Here is a 24086-nt window from a genome sequence, read left to right as displayed (position 1 = left end):
ATGAAAGAAAATACACCTGCCTGTTTCATGTGTTCTGCTCATTTTCAGTCCATTCTTAAGATTGGAAAACTCTGTATTTGAACACTGTATATTTACCCCAAGTGCTCTTTGAGCAAGAACAGAGGTGTGTTTCTGTCCCTAGGTGTTAACGAATGCATGGCATGGCGTTACTGTGGTGTTACAAAGAGGTGCAGCACTGAGCTGTGCAGAAACCCGCTCCAGAGCGGCGTCTGCAGGCCTCTTGTTCTCAGGCAGGTTGAGTAGGTTGGAAATTGTCCCAGAGCCACTTGGCATCACACTTCAATTATCTTATTGTGTGACTATTTTGGATCCTGATCAAATGTATGAGAAGTTGTTTAATTTCAGGAGGCTGGGTTGGTACTGTCTGCAGCACCTGATACAGGTCCGCAACGACTTACACCAGGGAATGAAACTTCCTCTGCAAGGCACGTTTCAGCTTTCAAAAATGTCATGCAAGAGTTGTTCAGATTTCCCAGGTACTCATTTATACAGAGATCTATGACTCAACTAATGGCTTGTATGAGGCTGATATTTAAAGGCATTATTAGTTAAGCCTGTTAAGTACCCCGAGGATGATTATAGGTCTGAGTTTCGAGCTGTCAGTACCTCATCAGAACTTTCACTCATCAGGTGTCTCTGCTGGAATACTTACAAGGCAGGATTGCACTTGCTTTGTTCATCTTCCTTTCCAAGAACAGAAAACCACAAAGATTTCAGTGCTTCTGCTTGATTGCTACAGGAATGGTAGAAGTGTGCAAGGGGATGTGTAGAAGGCTGACAAAGGATCACAAATCCATGAAGTAGCGTATTAACCAGGTGGTACCATGTCTTAGCTCTAGACATCCAGAAGTGATTTCCAAGCAAAGCATTTCTGCTGCAGCAGAGCATGTTCCCACTGCACCTGTCCTGTAAGGGATGAGAGATGTAAAGACTGTTCTTAAAATGGGAATTGGTACCACCAAAGGTGTAAACAGCTTAGAGTGAGGTATCACCTGCAGGAGGAACCCAGGCTCCCAGCCTTTTGAGGCATGTGAGTGAACAGTAAAGAAGCTTCCAATTGAGGTAGCTTTGTCTCTAAAAGCTTGTGCCGAAGAATTTAGGTGTCTATTCTTAGAGGCTCCTGGCTGAAGAATGAGAAGGAATCGGATCTTATTATATCCCCAAGGCCAGCGGGCACACTGCTCTCTGATTTTCTAGAGCAATACTTCCCTAAGGTCAGAGTGAGCTAACTGTGGCAAGAATTTATTCTGATTCTTCAAGAGGCTGCGAGTTCAGCTGAAAATGGGAGGGTTTGAATGAAGGTTTTGTGGCTACGTGGAGAGCAGGAAGAAATACATGAATTTATTTGCATTTTTGCAAGGCTTCCTAGTTTAGAGTAGTCTTTCCAGAGGTGTTTGGCACAGGAAAAGCGTAGCTTCCTAGTAAAACATACAGAAAACTAGGTGGAGTTGTTACAGCATTTGATATGGTTGTTTGTCTTTGTTATTCAGCCAAATTTAATTCACATAAAATCGCTGATATTTATTCTACTTTGACTTTCTGGTAAAGCCAGGACAGGTGAATTTTCAAATGATGCAAAGTGTAAAGTGCTGTTTATTATATGGTACTGGCTACATTGCAGAATAAGGGAAATACAACTGTATTTAACTGTATTATTTAAGATATTTTGCATTTGATGTTCCTCGCTCAGAGATTCACAATTCAATATTTGCAATTAATTAATATTTTTGAGCACGTTTCACTAGAGAAGTGGCATTGATTTGTTTCTGTCATGGATTTTCTAAGGAATACTTTCAATAGTTGTTAAAAATCACTGAAATAAGACTTAAAGAATGAAGAAGTAATGACCCAGCCTGAAACTGAAACAAAGTTTGTTTTAGGCATTAATGGTTACAAACGTAGTGCAATGATTCATCCAGGAGCTGTAAGTACCTGGGAGCCTCAACAGAGCAGGGGCAGCCCCTCGGGTTCCAGCAGGGCTTTGGGAGGAGGTGTGCTGTGTGAGAACAAAGAGATCACTTGGCACACGGAGATTAAGGGATCAGTTTGGTAACATGGAGCAAGAATACAGCTACTAAAGTTAAAAGGGCCTCGAGCTTGATTCACTGCATGATGCTGAGGGGACACAAGGGGGTTCTGTGGTTACGCTGCTTATTGTTTGGTGTGAACCTCCCAGGAGTGGAGGCTCCATTTAATCTTTAGTTACTTTGACCTTCCCAGGTCTTGCGTCATGTCTGAGGCTGGAAACTTTACCGACCGTTTCTGCTGATGACTTGCACCTTTTCCAGGAAACACAGCGGATGGTCTAGGCATATCTGTGTGTTAAGACAGACTGCATTTCACCTGATGAGGCTGGAGACTTCTCAAAGACCCCAATGGCTCCAGACAGGCACATGAAATACTGGGATACTGGGAGCAGCAGCAGAGATGGGAAAGAGCAGTAACTCCAAGAGTTGGAAAGGAAGCTTATTTTTAAGTGATTCCTTTGGAAACAGTTTTTATTTAAAAAAAAAAAAAAAAAAAGAGGATCTAAATAGAAAGGCAATGTAATGATTTCTCAAGAGCTAATAACCTGTTCCTAACAACATAAACAAAATTTAGTGAAATTGGTTTTATTGGATGATAAAATCCCCTGGGTCTCTTAAATAAAATGCCCTTTTTGGTGAAATCAAATATTTTCTATGGGAAAGAACGTATTTTCCCCTCAGGAAAACTTTGTCTGAAGAAAATGAAATTGAGTTTTTTTGCCTCTGAATATCTTTCTGTGAGATGAAGATGCTGAGCACCCTGCAGCCTCCCTGCCCCTTCAGCAGCCAGTCAAGGGAGGGAAAAATATACCTGGGTGCTCTGCTTCTCTATCAGCCTAGACTGTTCCTGTAGAAGTGCCAGGATTTTTTTTCAGTAGACATCATGAAGAAAAAATTTCTTGTGATTCTCCCAAAATATCAAGCATCTAAAATGCTTTTTAGAATCCCCTTTCTTCAGAGCAACCCCCCCCAATTCTGAGTTTTTACCTCCCTCCAGAGCAAGGGGGGAAAACATCCAAAACTTTATCACTTTCTGCAGGAGTGGATGACACCTTCCAGACAATTCTGAGACATTTGCTGGATATTTGTCCAACATAGCTATGGTGTAAGGAGTGCCATGCCGTGAGAAGGAGCGTTGTGCCTGGTGGGGGCGGATGCTGCCATCTCAGTGGGCCTGCCCCAGGATCAAAGACATCACAGGCCTCATAGGCAGCCTCCTTCATCCTGAAATCTCCAGCTGAGCTTCACAAATAGTATTGTGTTAAATTCTGAGAGCTGTCTACTGAGATTCCTTTTGTCAGCCAGTTCAGATTTTTTTTTTCACTGCTTATCTCTTTCTCTGGATTATCTTCCTCTTTTTTCCTATCATATTTCTCTTCATGTAGCACCTACTTTTTTTTTCCTATACAAACTTCCTTCTTGGAGGACAGGGAAGGGGCATGACATGAATCTGTTGTTTTCAATCCCATTTCCTACTGATAACAGCATTTTCATCTTCATCATACTGAAAGACGCCTCCCAAGATATGTCAGAAGAGGAGAACTAGACAGTGATACCAGTATTCCTTCTGGCAAAGTGAAAATCATCCTTGCTTATGCCACGGATGATTAAAACAAGCAGGCACTGTCTTAATACTAAAAGTCTCTCCCTGGATGACAAGGCAATAATATCAGTACAATTCTGTGATGTATGTATTTGTTCTCTTTGCAAATTATTGTGGTACAAGGGCCTTGGTGCTTTTTGCTCTTGTTGACTTGTTCCCTATTCTGGAATTAATGACATTGATGATTCCCTTGAACTGATATTTACACAGTACTTTCCTATTGAGAAACTAGTTCTTGGGCCACAAGTGGGAGTAGATCGGCCTTTGATAAATTCAGAAATTGTCATATGTATTTGTCTGCCCGTGCTCCTGCTTGGCAGGTACATATTTATTTAAGCCTGCAAGCCTCCTTGATTTTATTTATTTATTTATTTGGTGATTGCCTGTCAATTTCCTGAGCAGCATTTTTTTAGCAGAATTTCCTAAAACAGTAAAGTTTTCCATCAGAAAAAAGTAACCACATTCACTTCTGACTGGGCTGGTTGAGGGGAAAAAAATAGTGCTGTTAGCAATCTTTTTGTTTGTAGATACTTACAGTGAGAGATTTATAATCTGATGCTTACGATGCGCTAAAGTAATTGAGGGCTTCAAGGAAATATTTTCACTTCTTCTTTGAGGTGAGTGTAGGTCGTGGTTCTGAACTAGCTTTCGTCTTACCTCTACAGTTACACAATCTGACACTTCAGGTAGAGCTCAGTGGATTTGATTACATGGGACCCCGCTTGTTTACCTTTTCTAACTAGACTACTTAAAATTGCTTTTCATGTCCATTAATTTTTTTAGAATGACTTTAAATTATATGACTGTTTTTTCTCCTAGACCTTGTTTAATGTTCAGCTTCCATGTTTTGGTTTGAATCCTATGTTGCAATGTTCTCATTTGTTTTTGAAATCAGCCATGGTTACAATATTTGGCTTCAGCTTTTTTGAACACTTTGGAGTAGAATAGTATCTTTTAAATCAAGTAATCTTTTAAAAGTAATCTTTTAAATCAAAGATTAATCATGTTGAGTTTTGTCATTAGAGAGTTTCATCTGCTAAATTTAAAATTACTTTAGGTTGAGTAATTTCAAGTATTACCAGCAAGACATTTAAGCGTGGGCTTTTGTGAATTCTCTGTTGCTTGAAATCAGAACTCTTCTGCTTCCTTTACACTTGCTGTCAAATCACAATACAATATTTACAAGAACACTTTGTCCAATTCCATTAGTCACAAAGATACAGCCAGCTGACATTCTACTTCTTTCAGCACCTGGAAAGTTTTTATTTAAATCTGCCAAAATATATAATTTGTCATTCTTTCTGAGATATTTTACATCAAATATGCAACAACAACAGTTCTTCTGTCTTGTTGGTTATCACTTAGTCCATGCCTAGTTACTGGACAGGCTGTGCTTGAGTAATGGAAAGTATCTGCTTGTAACTCCTCTTAGTCTCTCATCAGCAACACTTGACCTGATGCTTCAAAACAGATTACAGTAGGAACGCAGATCTCTTTCATGAAGACTGGGTATTGTGCTCATTTATATCTTTTATTTTTAGATGCTGGACAAAACTGCTAAAATGTTCACTCTGGAGAGCACTGCGTGCACGTAAGAAACCATGCTGAAGCTGGTGAGCCTCTTTGTAGAGGCAACAATTAGCTGTCATGATTAATGATTTCAAAAGTTAGCTCATGCTCGTGTACTTTGCAGGGTCTTATGACCAAATGACATTCTTGTGTGGTTTTTTTTTTTTTTTTTTTTTTGATTTTTTTTTGTTGTTGAGTGGTACTTAGGCTGGGGGCTGCTGCCTAGCAGTTACATTAGTGTATTTTGTATCAATTTTCTCTGAACCATCAGATTTGCGTGAAGCAAATTTCTGTAAATCATGCTTATATATTTTTTGGGAAAGATTTCCAAGTATTCTTGTAGAAATTGGAAAACTTCACCTTGAATTAAGTCTGAGCAATCAATGTCTCTTGTGAAAGCTTCCATTGAAGACTCTTTCAGGAAGGAGAAAATAAGTAGTACAATATCTCCAGTTCTATAGTCAGCAAAGCAATTCATTTTTCATGTTACCCTTCTAATTTACTGTCCTAGCGTTGATTGAATTAACCAGCATGTTGGGAAGTTAATTGAATATCTTGGGTCAGCAAGCGGTACTGATGAGATGCTAATTTTGCCCTGACCTCCCTAGGTAGACACTACTGCAAATAGGCAGGTGAACTATTTGGAGCTCCATTCTGTTTCAAAGATATAAAAAATAGGGAAGAATAAGGCTTGAATTGCTGTTTTTGTTGGAACTACAAATAACTTGCAACTCTTCATTAAAGGGAAGCACCAGAGGTAATGTCACTTCTTTGAGAGTCATCCTGAGCTGTAAAGCCATAGCAGCCCTCTTCATTAAATATAAGGTAAATTCCAAAACCAGTACCCCCAGATTGCTGTGTCACTGGCTTTCTACACCTTTTCACATTTAACATTTTGAAAGTTTTTATACGAAACTAGTTAGTTCCAGGACTTTGCCTTTAATTACAAGTAGGAGCCAACTAAATTTCTGGTCCCAAAAGCTGCTCTTCAATGGAAAAGCTCAAGTCCAAACCCTTGAGAACCATGCCATATTTTCATTTTACCCTTTCCTTTCATTTACCCTGTGTGACCATGAGCTGAATCTTTAGATGCTAAATTTCACCAAAGAAAAAAGCCATGCCTTAGTTTGTGATTTTTTAATGCAAAAATTCTGCTTTTTCAAGGCTGATTAGTTAAGAAAAAGATGAAGAACCTTCATTCACTGTTGCATAATAACTTTCAGTATCTTATAATGGATTTTTAGCATCTAATATAGAAACTAGCAATACAGTATTACTCTGACCTAATTCAAGAATCAGTCAAAATAAATGTGTTACCACTGTGGAATTTAATCAATACAAATATATCTTCTGTTTTTATGCAACAGCAAATGCCAGAACATGTATGGACATAAACTGAGGCAAGCTGCATGAGCTGAAGTGTGTATACTAAGAACAAAGACAAAAGTTTAACGGCTTCAAAAAAAGTCAATACAAAAAAATCTATTATTCCCTTTCCTTAGGGTCATGGGGTTTTACAGAAACCATGAGGATCATTCATTAGAACAGTGTTTTCATGCCAATTGTTATATATCAACACCAAAAACGACTTGCAGTTACATGATAAATATTGCTCAGTGAAGAAGCACTGTAAGAAAAATGTGTAACCATGTAATGATTTTTAAACTAGTAATCAATTTTGTATGTCTTAAAGTGGATAGGTCTTTCTTGAGTTTTGTTCCTCTTAAAGAGGAATATAGTGCTTTAAAATTAATCAAATACACAGGGAGTGTGGGCATGGTAAAACTACTTTGAGGAAAACAAAAGCGTGAATCTGAACTGCTCCAATGTGCTGCAGTGTGACTCCAGGCTTACTGGGAAAGTTAACTAGAGTGTGAGCTTTGTGTCTGTGGTTCTGTCACTCCAGATCATCCCAGGTTTCATGAGTGAAAGCTGTTATCTGTTGAAAGACCATTTGTAAATAAGCATGGATTTCAACAAGTTTTGGTGGTTTTGCTGTCACTGTTGCACATACCTGGTTTTGGCAATTGCTGCTTTGATTTTTTTTTAAGCAATAAGGAGGTAGGAGGCAAGCTGGCTCTGTGCACACCTGCTACGTGCTGAAGGCACGTGTGGGGTCAGCTGGCATGTGGAAATCCCTTCCTGCCTTTGGGAGTAACAAGCAGAACTTCCAATGTGAGGTTGAGTATTGAAAAACTTGAGTTAGGTCTGGCTAAGGAGCCTCTCATCTTAGGGAGCAGAAGCTCTAAGAAGGGAATGGCTGAGGGAACAAGCCTCACTCCAAGATTTAATCATGCATATTCTGGGAGATTTTGGCTCTTCCAACAAGTTTGTCAGAAGTAAATGTGAATTTGGGTAAGTTGGAATAAAGGAGTTATTAGGAATTGATTAGATTTGTCTTATGTCCAATTGTCACTTATTTCAGTCTTGTGTAGTTTGAGCTTATAATCAGTCAACCTTGGAGCATATTTTCTTGATTAAAAAAAAAAAATTCTAAGTCATTTCCAGAGGTTTCAATATAAAAATCAAACTTATGCTAAGTATAAAGGTTTTTTGCTAGTCCAAATGTGCTCAAAACCTCTTCTTGCAAGCACTGACTGTTGCTAGTTCAGTGCTAGATAATGAGTCCATATTTTGTCAAAGCAATTTCCAGTAGTTAACTTAATGCCAGCCCCAGTTTCTGGAATGGAAGCACAGGAGAATATTCATAAATAAATTACCCTTAACCTCCATTAAGCACTTTGTAAATTAAGTCCCAGGTTCACAAGGTTATTTAAAAGCAGACCTCATATGTAGTTGCCTAATTCTCTGAGGGAGATTGAAACAAATGTGAGTTAAGTGCTGATAGGGAGCTCTGGAACTGGGCCGAAGTGAAAAAGGCTTAGCTTAATTTGCCTTAGGTCTACCTTTCTCTATCCCGTACCAATAACAAGGCTAAGTCTTCAGTGTTCAGACATGGAAATTTGGCACTCCACTGTTTACTACTGAAGTTCACTTCTGACCAACAAAGGAGAATGCAAGTCATGCTGTCATTGGGACTGTGTTTGTATGTTTATAGAGTGTAAAACTTAATTTTAAATTGTTCTGGTTTTGTTCAAGCATGATCATGCAAGGTACTTGATGGGTCACAGGAGAGTTTGCTTCCTCAATTTGTTTCTTCTGGACCACTGTAAGTCTAAAGCCCATTAAATTGGGATATAACCAGGAATAATAAAAAAAAATCTGATCTGAATCAAATGAGACTGGTGAAACTGAGATGTGCAAGTTAATTTAATTTAAAAACAACAACAACAAAAAAAAACTTTTGTTGTGGTTAATGAAAAATAGGGAACAGTTTCTAGTTTTAATTTCACGTTCTTCAGCAATAGGTGGCTGGACGAACAGAATTTTACTTAGTTGTTGAAACAGCAGCCATACCTTGACCCCAGCCATCCAAAAATGGTCAAAAAATTGCCTTAGTAGGGCAGGGAAAGGTTCCCTGACCTGGAAATGTCCCCAGGCAGGCAAACACCTGTGTCACTTCTATGCTGCACTTGGCTTTTCAGCTTATGGAAGGCTGGAGTGCAACCATCCATCAGCAGCAGAATAACTTTATTCAAAGGCTAAAGAGTTCTTAGTTGATCCAATTTGGTGTATATATATGATTGTAAAAAGTGTTGATGTAAAGGTGGTGAATAAATGCCTTCATTTATCCTTCTTTTTGCAGTTTTGCTATATCAATAGTGGAACTACAAAACCAGTCTTTCTGGGAAACAGTATCATCATACCTGTTGGCTTCAGCTTCTGGATTATTCATTTTCCTGTAAATTAAATTTCAGGATAGATTTGATTGCAGTTAAATTTGATAGAAGCTGAGTAAAGACAATGGAGAAACTATGAGTATAGCTAAAGCAACTGAGCTCTGCCTTGGATGCCTTCCACAGTTTGCTTTCCATTGTATTAGTACTGATTGGTCCCAGAGTGCAAATTAATTTCTGAGCTCTAGAGGTTAGTTACATACCAGTATTATTCTGGCATCAGATCAGGAAAATCAACACCTTAGTTCTTATATCTTTTTAGTAGATTTTTTCCTTGGTTTGAGATTATGGCAGGTGGATTGTTTTGTTGCTTACCTGCAAATCTGATTTTCGCATGTTTATTTACCATCCGAAGCTCAACGTGAACAACAGAGTCAATAGATTTTTTTCCCTGACAAATCTACATTATAGATAACTATTCAGTTCTTTAGGGACTAAATGAATGTTTCTTCTTTTGCTACCCTTATCTTCTAATAAGGTTCCTTTTTTTTTTTTTTTTTTTTTTTTTTCCTATTATAAACTTCTATTCTTGTTTGTGCTGTTAATAATAAATAAGTTTTGAGAGTTACTGGAGGGGAAGGAAAGTTGGGGACCTAGCATTAAGCTAAATGAGTCTAAACATTTCTCAATGCGTAACATGTAAGATACTGGCAACTTTAGTTTTAATCGTTTTACATTCACAGAATACTTCTCAAATTTAAAAAGGTGCTAAATAAAAATGTGGCATTACAGGAATTTCACAGCTGCATTGTGCACTCAAATTAGGGAAAATAGGGTTTTGTCTAACTTTACATGTGCTGATTGTCATGATCATACGGCATTGCAATCTAAAGATTATATTTAGTATTGCAGTCACATTATGGGCTCATCTTTGACAACATAAGCATCTATCTAGAAAACACTTCTATCTTTCTTTCTTTTCTTTTTTTTTTTCTTTTTCTTTTTTTTTTTTTTTAAATCTGGCTTTTTCTTATTTCATGTTGAATAGTCTGAAACTTTTCTAAATTTTGTGAAAAGCCTGAGGGTGACAGAGGCAAGGTCAGTTGTCTGGCAGTGAAGACATCCCCTCACACCTCGCTCTCCCTAACTCTGTTTTTGGTTTACCCTTGCATTATGGACCTGAGAAATTTCAGACAACACTGTTGCAACCACCTGTGTGTTTCAGGAAGGTATTAAAACATATTCAGGAACCGTCTTTCAGAATTTGCATCTTCCAGAACTGGCAGTATTACATATCGTATCTGCCACCGTAACTGCAGCATTTGCTGAAGTTTGCCACAGAATGTCCAACATAGCCACAATTTCTGCCTGCAATTGGAAAAGAAGACACTTGTGGTTAATTTTTGGTAACAGTTTATATATGATAGTTTTTGCTTTCTTTCACTTTTTATTCTGTCAAAGGATACATGGGTTATGTTGATAAAGCCTGGACTTTGTTCAGAGATGTTTAAGGCATTGCCAGTATTCTGGGCCAGGTCTTCATGGTTATATTTTCTCTTGTATAGCTCAAGCAAAAGTCATGGGGTAAAAAAAAAAAAAAAAAAAAAAAAAGCTTTGTTGGTACTGCACTGTTTTGGTCCAGAGAAAGCTGCTGTGTTTAAATTGTGTTTAAAACCCTGGCCATTATGTTGCTTCACTGCTTCTCCAGCACAGGGTCATGGGATTCTTTCCTTCACTGCAGCTGTATGTGTGTTAACTGCCAGGAGTCTCCCGGAGAGAGCCTACTTCCAGCAACTGTACCCAACCCTGAAAAGTCTACCTGTACTTACTGCGAGATCTAGCTACGCAGGGAGAACAATTAAAGCTGGCTAGTTCTTTTACACAGGCTGTGCCTAGCTGTCTTTCACTGCCCGCTTCCAGGTAGGAAGTCACTTAAAACCAGCGAAAACAAGATGAAACAAGATGCCCCAGTGAAATGAAATAGACGTGGGGTAGGCCTTGCACAGTACACCTTTCTGCTGTGCAATCTTTGGGGACTGCAGTAAATACGTGAAGCTTATTATGGTGTCTTTGAACTGTCTGAAAGCACAGTCTGTTGAATTACTTCTCTGATCATTTAAGATTATATATCTGAATTTATACTTCCAGTAAGATCTGTTATTACTCAAGGAACGAAAGCCCAAGAACATTTTTTTTCATAGGATTGCTTTAAATATTTGTTTTTTGATGTGGCTCTTGCCTTTTGCCTGACTAATCTCACCAACAATTTGGTATCTTTTCCCATGATAAACCATCTGATGCCAACTAGTAAATGAGATGGATGCTGAGTTTGGGGATAAAACATGAAAGTTCAACACATTCAGGGACTTCTAAAGTTTTTATTGCCATGGATGGAGAAATTGCTATTCATGAGGAAGAATCAGGGTCTTAATTCATGGGTGGCACATGCAATGGAAACCCAGCAAGTCTCCAAGGGGATACTTGCCACATCTTTAGTGTTCAAAGCATGTATATTTATAGCATGTGATGACAGAAGCCAGGGGAATAATGGTCTGCTGGGTTTGCAGACTATCATGGGATACCCATTGCAGTATTGGCAAGCAGAAGTGGAGGACAATGGAAAGTGATCTTGTTTTAGTGAGCTTATTTGGCAGGCTCACTTCTCTCCATCCCACTGCATGCTCTCAGTCGACCTTGTCTCCATCTCTCATTTCTCCCTGTTCTGGTTCTCTTGCATCCTTTTTTTCTTCCCATCTGACTAATCAGTCAGACAGATGATCTGTAGAGAGATCCTCATCTCTCGGTGAGAGCCTACAAGTGGGAGATGAGATGTGCAGGAAGCAGTCTGTTTTCTAGAATACCCTCTGGCCAAGTTTTGATAGAGGCTAACGACTACAGAAATAAGCTTTGCATTTGCTCTTACTTTGTTTAGACACTTTTCTTTCATTTTCTTGGCTAGTGCCTTTCACAAAACTTCCTGTATGTTTGCAAGCTGTGGATATACAGCCTCCTTCCGTGGGAGGCTCTGCAGGAGCTAAAGCATGTCCAATCGCTCTCCAAACACTGTGGTGGGAGCAGGCTTTCTGAAGGATAAGTTGACTGTGGCAGACTAGAATGACTCAGCCATAGTTTTAACCGCTAAGGATCATGTAGCAACATATTTTCAGACAAGAAAAATGCCAAGAGTAAACCAGATGAGTTCTCAAACCACACAGCAGAATGAAAGTGGTGGTTATGATACAAGCTGTTTTATCACCCTAGCAATTTTCCAGTGGTCTTGACTATAATTTTAGTAAATCCAGATGTAGTGTTTAGTTAAAAAAAAAAAAAGTTTGGAGTTGGTTTGGGGTTTTTGGTTTGGCTTTTTAGTTTTGGTTTTCTTTAATTGACTGAGTTTTCATATTCTGTAAAAGGTCAGAGATGAATGGGAAGGGTTGATGCATTTCTCTGCGAGCTCTACCTGCCTCTTTAAAAACTACATTTTGTTCCTGCTTTGGCCTGAAGTTTGCAATTTATCTGTAACAGTCTGTATCTTGTGGTCTAAATCAGCCTTACTCCAGCAGAGAAAGAGAGGCCTGGCAGCTTTGAACTAGAGACATAAAAAGTAGCAAGGTTGTCCTTTTATAATCCCATAGCATACTTTTTACAAGTCTTCTCTCTAATTGTGGTGAACATGATGGCCACCCTCCCTTCAAAGTCCTCTTACAGGGAGCACATCTTTTTATTTCTGGCTGGCAAATGAGAGGGATGGCCTGGCACAGGCAACACTGCTGGAACTCAGCTGCCCCTGCCAGCAGTGGCTCCCAGATGCTTGTAAGATCATTTCTGACACCATGATAGTCTAAGAGGGCAGCAGGATCTGTGGGAAGAAGTAATAGCTTTTATTAGCTTGATATTCTTGGAAAAAGACAGGCTTTCAGGCACTCAGCCTGTCTTCAGGTCTGAAATTGGCTTCTTTTCTTGCATAGCCAGCCCTGGGCTGAGAGGCTGAGTGTCTGCAAACTACTCAGCTTTTTTTTATTTTCCAGTGGTAATGAAGGCTGGTACCTCTCCCTACAAATGCTGACTTGACTATCAGATAGTACTGAGACTTCAGTGGGTGGCAGAAGCTAAACTAGTCTGCATTACTTCATCACAAACCTGAGGTGGAACAAGTCAAGGGTGTCTGGAATGGGTGTGAGTTTCTGTTCACCTGAACAAGTCCAGGGCTTATTTCTCCCTTTGTTTTGCCTATAGCAATGACCCTGTAGGGAGGCAGCAATTGAAATTCAAATAACAAAGGCAATACCAAGAGGTTTGCTAATACAATGTTTTCCTTAGCTGCTTGTGCACTTTTTACACAAATATTTTCTTCCTCTTGATATTGGGCTCTGTTTCACAGCAGGTCCCTTAGTAGATTCCTTGCCCAATTGTACTGTAGCTGAATGATAAAGTTGTTGCAGGTGTAATGACTCCAATATCTTCCTCTTAGAGGTCTGTGTAGTTCAATCAACACCTCCTAGAAACAACAGTATACACATTGCCATGACTTTTTAACTTCTGCAAAAGAATACGTGAATATCAAAACCAAAGCATACTTAACAAGTATAGATCCATTGTTGTTGCCTGTTCTGTTTTTCCCCATGTTTGTCTCTGAACAGCTGAATACAATGAAGTTCATTTTTATTGCTAATGTCTTGAATTTGGCTCTGCAGAAACCTTGTAGTGGCACCTGCCAGGTGTCTGCTCATGGGCAGCCTGGGCAGCTGCTCCTCACCCTGCTATATGACTCTTAGAAGGTGAGAAAGAAGTTTCCTGGAAGGTATTAGTTTCCTGGGATCTTGTTTGTGCCTGTTAAAAGGCTTCTTGCTGATTACTGAGTGAGTCATGCAATCCTATTGAATTACAGTATATGCACCTGTAAAATGCTCTGCCAGATAAAACATTTTCTCAGGTATATCTGGATGTATCGGTGTCAAAGGCAGCTTTGTTTGGGATGGGGTGAAAAGTTTTGCTTCATGTGCAACATCCAAGTGCACCCACAACTGCCAGATTAACCACCCCCAGGTGTGATAAATGTGCCAGCCTGAGCACCTGGGCCTCTCTTGGAGCTGGTATCGTTTGGGGCTGTGAGGCTCAGCTGTCCTGGGAGCTTCGCCTTCCTGCTGCCATGTGCAGGCCGGAAAGCTGTGGGCAGTGCAAAGCTGGGTTTGGCTCTGTGATGTGCAGCCTGTGGGTGCCTTGGAGGTGAGGGGGCCTGGGGAAGGGGTGCGGTGTTATTTAGTGGTGCTATCGAGGTGTTTCTCTCCAGTGTGGTAAGTTAAAAATCCCCTGGTAGCTGAGCTAAGTGCTTGCTTAATGCTGGGGTCTTCCAAGGATGTCCTGTCCTGGCTTGAAAAAAGCCTAGGGACCAAGTGAAAAAACTATTCAAGGTTAGCACTAATACTAAAGAATTAGGACAAAAATCTAAGCTTTCAGATGACTCACCTATGGCACTGAACAAGTGAGAGATGTCTGAAAGGGCCTGTTGGTGCGTGTGGCTGCTTTATCAGTTGTTCCCAAGGAGCTGGGGTTCGGATGGAAATTGTGGGGTCCTTCCTCCTGTAGACAGGCCCCCTGATGGGAGGCAGAATGGTGTGGAACAAAGGTGGGGTAGCTCCAGAGCAGGCTCAATGCCCCACTTGCAGGCTTTGGAAGCTGTGCCTGCATTGCTAACACAGCTCTCCTTTCCCCTCTAGGGAAGGCAGTGGATGTGGACTGAGAAGCAAGTCGTTTTTTCCAGAGCAAGGGAGACTTGCGATGAAGTACCTGGAAACTGGGTGAAGGTAGGTCAGGTCCTTTTATGTGGCTCACTTCAGACACTTAAGATTGCTATCTAAAAAATCAATATTATATAAAAATGTGCTTGTATTTAACGTTCATTGGGAGCAATATGTGATCATCCTTTTGATGTCTTTTTTTTTTTTTCTCAGCATATCAGTGGTATATGAACTCTAAAAGGAAAACAGTTTTCATCACTATTGCCTGAACTTCTTAGAGTGACACTATTTTTAATTTTTCTTGCAGCTTTGAGACAAATTGTACCTCTATCTTATGTTGGTTTAGACCCTTCCATAACTGATTCAAAATGCAAAGGACTTTGAAGCAATGTTTTTAGTTATGGTGTGTCCATTTAACAATATCTGTCATGGATAGAAAATTCATGAAATTCATGTGCTTGAATGTAATAAAAAAAAAAAAAAAACAGCGGGGGGGGGGAAAAACACTTGCTCTGTGAAGTATTCTGATTACCCTGTGAATAAATCCTAAACCGGATAAAATGATCAAGCCACTTTTAGTGTATGACAGGACACACCTAGCTGCTTCCATGCAGCTTCTCACAGTACATTTTAATGGGGCAAACTTTCTTGTTCAAAAGAAATTTTACAGAAACTTGAAATATTTTCTTATGTCAAAATTACTTTTGTTTCTGGTTCTTGCTTTATACTAAAACAATGTTTTAAGCTTACACAAATTCTTACGATTTCCCTACAAGTCTTTTGAATTATAAGTAACAAATTTTCTTCAATATCACTGCTTCATGTAATTTTTGAATCTAGTTTTAAACTTGAGGTTGAATTAATTAAGCACAGCTATTTCTATGCTGACCTCCACAGTAACTCTGATTCTGTTCTCCTGGAGTGGAGAAAGCTGTGACAGGTGAGGAAGACTGGGTTTAATTGCCTTGGTACTGATCCTGTATTCTTTCACCTAGATGGCACTGCTGAAACTGTTTCAGAGAGGTAGAGGCACCTGCCACAGGAGCTAGAGCAGGCCTTTTCCCGTGTGTTTCCCAGTCACCTGTACACAGACACTCCTTAGCAGAAGGCCGAAATCTTCTGCAATAATTGTGCAATGCATTAAATATGAAGAAATGCCTTGTCATCTCTCGTGCCTGAGGCATGGGTTTCGTTAAATATATCTTCACAGTGTGCCTGGCTTCTAATTGCTAATACTGGTAATTAAGTCACCCAGATTTTTAATGAAAGTCTTGAACTTAGCTGCCCCGGATTTTGATCTTGTATTGTTTCTGTCATAAAGGAACAGAAATTCCCTACCCTCATTTTCTCTAGTATTTTCCTTATCAATAAAGCAAGCAACTGAAGTGGCTATAAATTTTGAATGTTTTTATGTTAAGGCTCTAAAGTAGGCAATAACATGCCCAAATGTTGTCATGATTATTTTATAGATCTTGGGTTGAATTGCTCTCTGCTTGTGTGAAACTAGCATCGCCTGCGTCTGTGAGGTGCAGCGATATCCATATGCAACTAACTTCGGGAGAAGCCACTGAGCCCAGCACGCTGTAGCCCGGTATAGTCATTGATTTGGCCTAGGAAGACAACATGGGCACTGGTCAAAGAAACTTTTTTTTAAAAAAAGAAAAAGGCAGTCAGCCAGAGTAGGTACATATGTAAGAGTACACACGTGCGTGTATGTACACAGCTCAGGAGAAATCATTGAGATCCCCAGAGAATCAGAGAAGAAATAAAGCAGGGTACACGTGTGGGGATCTGAGAAGTGACTGCTTTATGCAGTTTCTTGGGAGACGTCTTGACATAGAAACTTGCTCAAGCTAAGGGGTGGGTTAATAGGTGCTGTTTGGAGTAATCACTTTTCTTGTATAAGTTTTCAGAAGATTAGGGGATTATACTGCCATTTCTAAAGAGCACCAAGTAGAACTAAATATTTGTTTGCATTTCTTTTCCAACAATACAGACCTTACTGGAACACATCTTTCCTGTCAAAACTGACTTTTCAAGTATGGGTGAAAAATGTCAAAAGTTTGTGGTTTTGTTGTTAAGGAGATTTTTTTTTTTTTTAGGGTTCTGGGAACTGAAATGCAGCCTAAAGCTAAAAATGACACGCCCAAATATGAAGCTTAGATAAAATCAGGCATTCTAAAAATACTTGAACTCGGTCTAGCTTCTTTTAAGTAAAGGGTAGTTATAAGAAATTGTTTGATAAAACTGAATCCTGACTTTAGTCATGTCCAGCATTAGAGTGGTAGAAGCATCATTGAATCCCAATGAAGAAAAAATACAAACTTTTCAGTATGGGCTTGTGAAAGAATTTATGAATTATATCGATCCCAGGGAGGGTAAAAATCAAGCTTCACAGTAGATGAAGGCTGTAGTAAAGCCATAGCTATTAAAACTGCATGCTTTTAAATCTGATTTCATTTTTCATCCTGTCAGTGGGAATTACATACCAAGATGTCTATGTGCTTTAATTGTTTTTAAATTTTCTAATTACTTTATTATTATTTTATTTTATAATAAATTTTATAATAATTTTTATAATATGTTATAATTTATTATAAAGTTACTGTATTTAAGTAATAATTCTAATGTGTGAGGACAAGTTTATGGGGTTTCGTTCACTGAGCACAAACATCGACAGGTCAGGAAATGTTCTTGGAGGTGTAGAATTGACGTTGTCCTTTTTGGTGTGAAATTTCACAAAGCATACATCAAAATACCAAAAATGGTAGAAACCCACAATTTTAGAGTACATGGAAATGCCGTGCCTTGACAAATTTCCACTTGGCCTATTCATTTCTCCGGGTGAAGGTTAAGAGCTGACAGTAGTCAACAAGTGTTGTAGGGGAAAAATAGCTCTTACATTCAGCAGGAAAAGACACAAATCCAATGACAAAAAGTGAAACTATGTAAATTCAGACTAGAAACAGGGGAGTCTCTTATTAGCAAGGATAATTATGACTGGAGCAACTTCCTCAGACATGTGGTAGTTCCCTCAACATGTAGAGTATTCAAGCTATGACTGAGTATCTCTCCAAAAGATGCTATAACTCAAACACAAAGATCAGCTATCTATCTTAGATAAATATCCCTACTCAGCTTGAGTTTTGTATTTGCTTTCTGGATCAGGTAAACAAAAGCATCTATGTGCATTTGAATAGCATAGCACACAGCGAAACGTGGTCCTGTGGATTTTCTGAACTCCTCTTTTACATCGCTCACAGTTCCATGGAACAGTAATGGTAGGAAAATATCTGTTGTTATCAGCCTCATTTCCTTAATTCCACTGAAGTATTCAGTGAAATCCTTGTCCGGTTATGGCAGTATTCATGGCTATCTGCTAAACTGCTGCAGGATAATGAAATCTGAAGGACAGCTTATGATATCCATAAAAACAACAGATGTTACGTGTGGGCAAATGTAATGAATTAACTGACAGCAGCTACAATTGATTGTTAGTGTAATGGCCCCAATTTGCAGATAGTTTAATAATGGATAATGCATAAAAATGCTTACTGAAATCAATTGGACTATTCAAACTGTAGTAACTTGAGACTTGTTTCTTTCTAATTAAAAGACCAGACCTTAAATCAGCTTGTTCAGATTTGCATCCCCTTGCTGTGTTTAATGGCCAATCTCATCAGATTCCCAGGGCTCATACAAAAAAAATCTAGCATGGGGATTAGTGGTGGTGATGCTTCTGAAGTCAGAGCTCAGTTGTATTTGTGTTATATTGCAAACTGGGAGCACGAGGAATGCTGTCTCTAATCCATGTTAAAGCAACAGATTTCACCAGCTAAAGATAGAGGTCTCTTTAGTGAAAGAGTTGTTGGCCTTGAGTGTGACTTTCTTTAAAATAAGAATCTCGAAGGACATCATGTTCTCTTCAAGGTCAAACTGACATGAGCAAAAAAAAGTCTAGATGAGTTACAGAAAAATCTATTGTGCTCTCTGTACAGACTCCTTAAAGGAGCATGCCAGGTTTGACATCATGGAATTCAAAACAAAATCTGACTCTTATTAACTGTAATTAAAATGTTATTTGTGTCAGTTAAGTACATAATGCCCCTAAAAGATTTTTATCTTGGGATCTGCTGAGGTTGAGCCGTCTCTACAGCAAAATCTGAGACTGTATTTCAGAATTAATTAGATCACACTGAAAAACCTGTTAAATCCCATTAACCCAACTCATCTTAATTGTCAAATTCCCATTAAAATAGGTATTTATTTCTCTGAAACTATTGTAGCCTATCCAGTAGGAGTAATTCTAATTTGTGAAGAGCTTAATTCTCCATTTGGTAGCTTAATGTAGCATGGCCATGCAGACTACAGAGCAGGCATGTTTTTTCCTCTAGGGGTGCACTTCAACTTCCCACAAAAACTGCTGTGGCCCCAGCTGTCCATCCTCAGGGTAGCATTAATGAGTGCTGTGGACGCCAGTGGGATCAAGTCTTTCTCTTGTGATACCTGTGAGATGGGATCCAGTGCTGGGTGGTGGGGGGGTCAGAATGGGATCACCAGTCACTCTTCCTGGGGGTGCTGTGAGCTCTTCCACTGCATCATACATAAAGCAGGGACAGTTTTCAGGGCATGGCTGGGGGATACATGTAGTTAGAGGTGGGCAGAGCCTGCTTTATGACTCAAGGACTGCCTTGGCTGCTGGGCATCTGTACAGCCTGGGGAGTCCCTGCCAATGCTTGCATTGTGTTCAGGTGGCATTTCTGGGCAAGGGGGAGAAGTAGGGAGGAACCTGGATGGCCACCAATAACACTGCAGGTGGGCTGAGGTGCCCTAGCAGCATCTGTGTGGGTGCTCAGGGTGTCTGAGCTGTTCTTGCCTGGAGTGCTGCAGGTGTGGGTAGCCTCTCACATGGTTCCCAGTGTCTCAGTTACCTGCTGAGGTCTTGAAAGCAAGGGGACGCTTTTTTAGTACTAAGTAAATCCTGGTTCTGCAGGCTGATCTGTAATGTGGAGCCCATCTCAAAGCTGAGACCAATTTATATCTGTGTAGGGCCAATTCTAAGTATTTCTAGCATGCTTGAACTTCAAGAGCAATTGGGAAATTTTCTGTAATCGGAAAGCTGTAACTCCATTGCTAGATGGTGTTCAAACCTTCTTGAAAAGCTTAGGAAGAGCAACCAGTTCCTGCAGCCATGTTAGAACACCGGCACAGTGTATTCTTGGACAGGACTGTGGCATGCTCTATTCCATGATGAAATGTAGCATTTTAGAACGGAGACACTGCTGCAGAAGAAGTTTCCCGATTAACTCTCATCTCTGAACCATGCAGTGAGAATTTGATCAAGGGCAGTGCTCAAAGGCATAGTTTTGGCATGCTGTAGTTGTATATGCAAGTAGTTCCACAATAAAATTACTCTTTTTGAGAGCCCTTTTGCAGTAGGATGGAAATGATCAGTAAGTCTCAAGACACTAAGAATTGCAGCCAAACACTTCTTGAAGTACTTTTTTTTCAGTGAAAACTTTCTTAATGTGCAGTCTCTTTTATTCGTTTAAAAATCTGGTCAAGCACTACAAAGAAATGTGAAAACTTAACGTGGTTTTGCTATCTTTTTGTGTAACTGAAATATTTACCTGCAGATATGGACAAGTGTTCAGAAATGCAAAGGAGGTTGAGGCAAAGTGTCATTGTGGAGTCTGAGCTAAGTAGAAATGACATTTGGCATAAACAAGCTATTTCAGGAAAAAGCAATTTTCAGCCTTTTTAAATAACTTTTATTAAACTCACAGGTGAAGAAAAAACTTCACATGGTATATAATAACTTAGATTGTATCATAAGCGTATTTAATACTTACTGTTGTATTATGAATTGGGAGGACAAATAGAGTCCTCAGTAATGAGTTTGCACAACACTTAGTGCAGCAAGACAGGACAGGCTTGCAGTGTGAAAGTGAATGAAGGTGAGAAAATTGATTAAAGAAAGAACTACTTGATATTGAGCATATGAACCACTCTTGGTACTTAATCATGTTCATGATCGCGTCCTAACCTGTTTTGTGGACAAATGGGGGCAAACCATTTTCTCTTTGAAAATGGTTGTTGAGCAGGTGATCGTGTTGCATCTCATCTCTGTTAAACCTGTGCACTAATGGGTCTCTGTGCCCACTCTCTAGAAACAAACCAAATGCATGTTAGTTTTGCATCCTGAAAAACAAAGTCCCTAACAAGCTAAGGTCTGAAATGAAATGTAATGCAATTTAGTTAAAGAAGTGATCTCTAGAAATGCAGAATCCCAATCTCTGAAACCAAGGGGAGCATATTGGTTTAATCTCTGCAGAAGGAAGATCAGGCACCTAGTCTTCAGATGCAGAAGGTTAATTTTGCATAACTGTGGCTATGTAGAAATTCAGTGAGAATAAGATAAAGGTTTAAGCTGCCAGTTTAAACAGAGCAAAAATCCAAAAGATGTCATTCTTACTCTAAGTTATTTACTACTTTTTAAAAATAGTTCAACACTGTTTGCTTGATGACTGAGAAGGAATGTTCCCACTTAACATCCATGCCCATGTGTACAATTTATCTCTGGATTAATGCTTGGAGGAATAAATCTCATTTGAAACCTTCAGTGTAAATTAAGCTAAAAGTCATGATTCAAAAAGCTTCCTATTTAGCAAATGTTTTGGTGCTGAGTCAATGTTGCATAACTAGACGTGAGGGGGGGAAAATTATTACCCGTTTCTACTTTTATTTAATCTCAAACTCTTTTCTCAACAGTGAGTCTTGAGGCGTTGATATAAAGCCTGAGTAACTGGGCTGCGTTGTGCAATCGTAAGGCTGTGTGGCTGTAACTGGGGCAGAAGGTAATTGCTTACGCAGCTTTTAGAGGTGGTAGGGAAAAGGAAGGCTTTTAAAGACTTCACCAGTCTCTGTGTTACCATGTTCAGAATGGGATGGCAAGAGCAAAGAATATGGTGTTTTCTTTGAATATATATATATAAATGAATCATATCCATTAAAAAAAAAAATACACATTTGAGAAGTTTCTTTTCTAAACTCAATTACCTAAGTAATTTTATTAGGCATTCTGAAAACTGCTTCATCCAGGCACATGCTTTTTTATACTTCAAAATGTCCCTTAAGCCTTGCTTGGAAAACTTGGGTTTCTTATTTTTGTCTCCTAAATGCTAGCATCCTGTTTGAAAATGGGATACACGTATAATGTGGCAATATCTATAAATTCAAGTTGTGATGCCTATGAGATAATGGTTTCTGCTTTGTTTTTATCAGTCTTTGTGTGCTTGTTGTATTTAAATGCAAGTCTTTTAACAGCTGGTGAATTTCTCTTTGTACTGATGGGACCTTGTGTGTGCAAGTGTGGGTGTATTTCCCAGAGGTCATGTCTTCCTTCTACTTAATAGTTTGTGCTTTTTGTATAGTTTGTAACAGAAAATGTGGCAGTCTCAGTCAAATTCATCTGTAGAGGAATTTGAGGTTTGCATGAATGTATTACAAATAGGGAAAAATTGCCATGGAAAATTGAGGAAAAGATGTGAAGGGAGTAAGAAAAGTAGCTTCCAAATAAACATTTTGTCTATACAGGAGTGGTGATGGTGGTGTAAAACTTGTCTGAAATCCAGAAATTAATAATCTGGGAGGTGTCATGAGCTTCTTGAGTCCTGTTTCTGGACCTACTCTGATGTGGGATGCAATTTCCCTGCAAAATGGATGCAAGTGACACCCATGCCATAGAACAGGTTATGCTGTGGCATTATAAAAGAACTTTTAAAAGTTTGGCTGAAATCTGGATGTTGTCAATGTATTAAAATACTTTGGAGTGCAGGTTCATTTCAAAAAATAATGCAAGCGAAGCCTCTTTTCATCAAAATCTTTTTTTTCCCCCAAAACTTATCTTGCTTATTGCAAATGCTAAGCTTTTTACAAATCACTATAAAAATTCTACTTTCTTTATCATGTTTAAGTAGCAGCATTTATCTTTCATTGCATGCTTATTTATTGTACATTTAACTTAAGCTTTTGTTTAATTCACTGATGGCCTAATTTGGTAACTTCTGCTAAGAAATTAACTCTTCTGGGGGAACCGTTAAAACAATGCATGCCATGTAGTTTCTCATCACTTCCTAACCACTTCCTTAGCCTGAAATGCAGAGATCGTGTTCTTTTCCTTCTGAAGAAGCTCACAAGGCAAATGCTGAAATGCTCTGTATGCTTTGACCAAAGAGAAGTAAGCACAAATAGGCAGGGGGATCTCTTGTGGCTTGCCCCTGTTTGTAATCCTGCAGATCAGTACTCCATAGCTGCACATGCTGCGGTCTCCTGGCTGGTAACAAGCAGTTGCACAGTGTTCTCTGTAAGGTGAAGTACAAAACATGAGGAAATGGGGTTCAACCAGTAATGAAAGTCTTCAAAATGAAAGCGTAATGAAAGTCTTTGAAAGATTTGGATATCGCTAAATATAAATTAATGTTGCTAATCTATGGTAGGTACAACTTTCAGAACAGTGGCAGAAACACAAGAGGACTACTAAAAAACCAACCTGCTCTATGGGGTGTGTGTTTGATCTGAAAGGTACACCCCTTTTTTTCCAAGGTGGGGTGAGCTGTGCCTACACTGTTTTCCACCTGTTTCTTTGCTGCAAAACCTTATAGTGAAGGCCACTTCAGTCCTTGCTGTTCACTGCTGTACTTCTGAACTCTATCTTTGGATGTCTTTTCCTTGTGTCCTTTGGTGTCATTTCCATCAGCTGGAGTCTGTTAGCCCCTAAGCCTATGTGGTGTGGCGATAGAATGAATTCCTTTCTCTCATCACTGTTTATTTTATTGCCTGCTTCAGCTTCTTTAAGATTAAACAACCCCAGTTCACTCATTCTTTCCTCATATGTCGTTCTTTCTAGCCCTTGACTACTTTTGCGCTTTCCCCTGATCTTTCTAATTGACCTAAGTTGTTACAGTCTGGTGTCCACAAATAGTCCTTCCCCTCTGGCACCATTGTGATCGATAGCACAAAGGGACCGTCTTGTGTAACTCATGATTGCAAGCTTCTGGAGCTCCCTGGTTCTCTTCTGTAGATCGCTACTTGTACAGTCCTGTTTAGTGCAAGAAACTTCTTGTCCAAGAAAACTCAGTCTCTTCACCTATTGACTTATATCTGTGTGCTTGCTTTAGTTTGTTTAGAGTTCAAATTAACTTTGACCATCCCAACTTCCAAAATAGCAAGCAGTACCAGAGCCAGTGCAGCCCCTTGCAGAACTCTCCTTTGCTGTACCCTTGTGCCTGACAGTGAGCAACAGACAGCTGCTGTCTGGATATGGCTTCCCAACCTCCTTACTAAAATCAGGGTATGGAATCTACTGCTTCTCCTCTACCCACTGCCCAGA

General features: G+C 39.4%; 3 long non-coding RNA genes across 3 annotated transcripts; 2 read left to right on the top strand and 1 right to left on the bottom strand.

Annotated features, from left to right (window-relative positions):
• Nucleotides 1-979: 979 nt before the first annotated feature.
• Nucleotides 980-2411, top strand: LOC118171841. The gene is made up of 4 exons (XR_004753422.1): nucleotides 980-1051; nucleotides 1136-1235; nucleotides 1902-2012; nucleotides 2310-2411. It is a non-coding gene; the product is annotated as an uncharacterized LOC118171841 (long non-coding RNA).
• A 9152-nt stretch (nucleotides 2412-11563) lies between these two features.
• LOC118171824 lies at nucleotides 11564-13203 on the bottom strand. Its single transcript, XR_004753414.1, has 2 exons — nucleotides 13098-13203; nucleotides 11564-12816 (listed from the first exon to the last, which is right to left on the bottom strand). It is a non-coding gene; the product is annotated as an uncharacterized LOC118171824 (long non-coding RNA).
• Nucleotides 13204-13927: 724 nt separating this feature from the next.
• On the top strand, nucleotides 13928-15189 carry LOC118171823. The gene is made up of 3 exons (XR_004753412.1): nucleotides 13928-14183; nucleotides 14675-14761; nucleotides 14909-15189. It is a non-coding gene; the product is annotated as an uncharacterized LOC118171823 (long non-coding RNA).
• The last annotated feature ends 8897 nt before the right edge of the window (nucleotides 15190-24086 follow it).

The sequence above is a fragment of the Oxyura jamaicensis genome, chromosome 9 (genome assembly GCF_011077185.1).
Source record: "Oxyura jamaicensis isolate SHBP4307 breed ruddy duck chromosome 9, BPBGC_Ojam_1.0, whole genome shotgun sequence".
Classification (NCBI taxonomy): domain Eukaryota; kingdom Metazoa; phylum Chordata; class Aves; order Anseriformes; family Anatidae; genus Oxyura; species Oxyura jamaicensis.
Note: the sequence above shows the minus strand (reverse complement) of the source record. Positions and strands in the feature narration are given on the sequence as shown.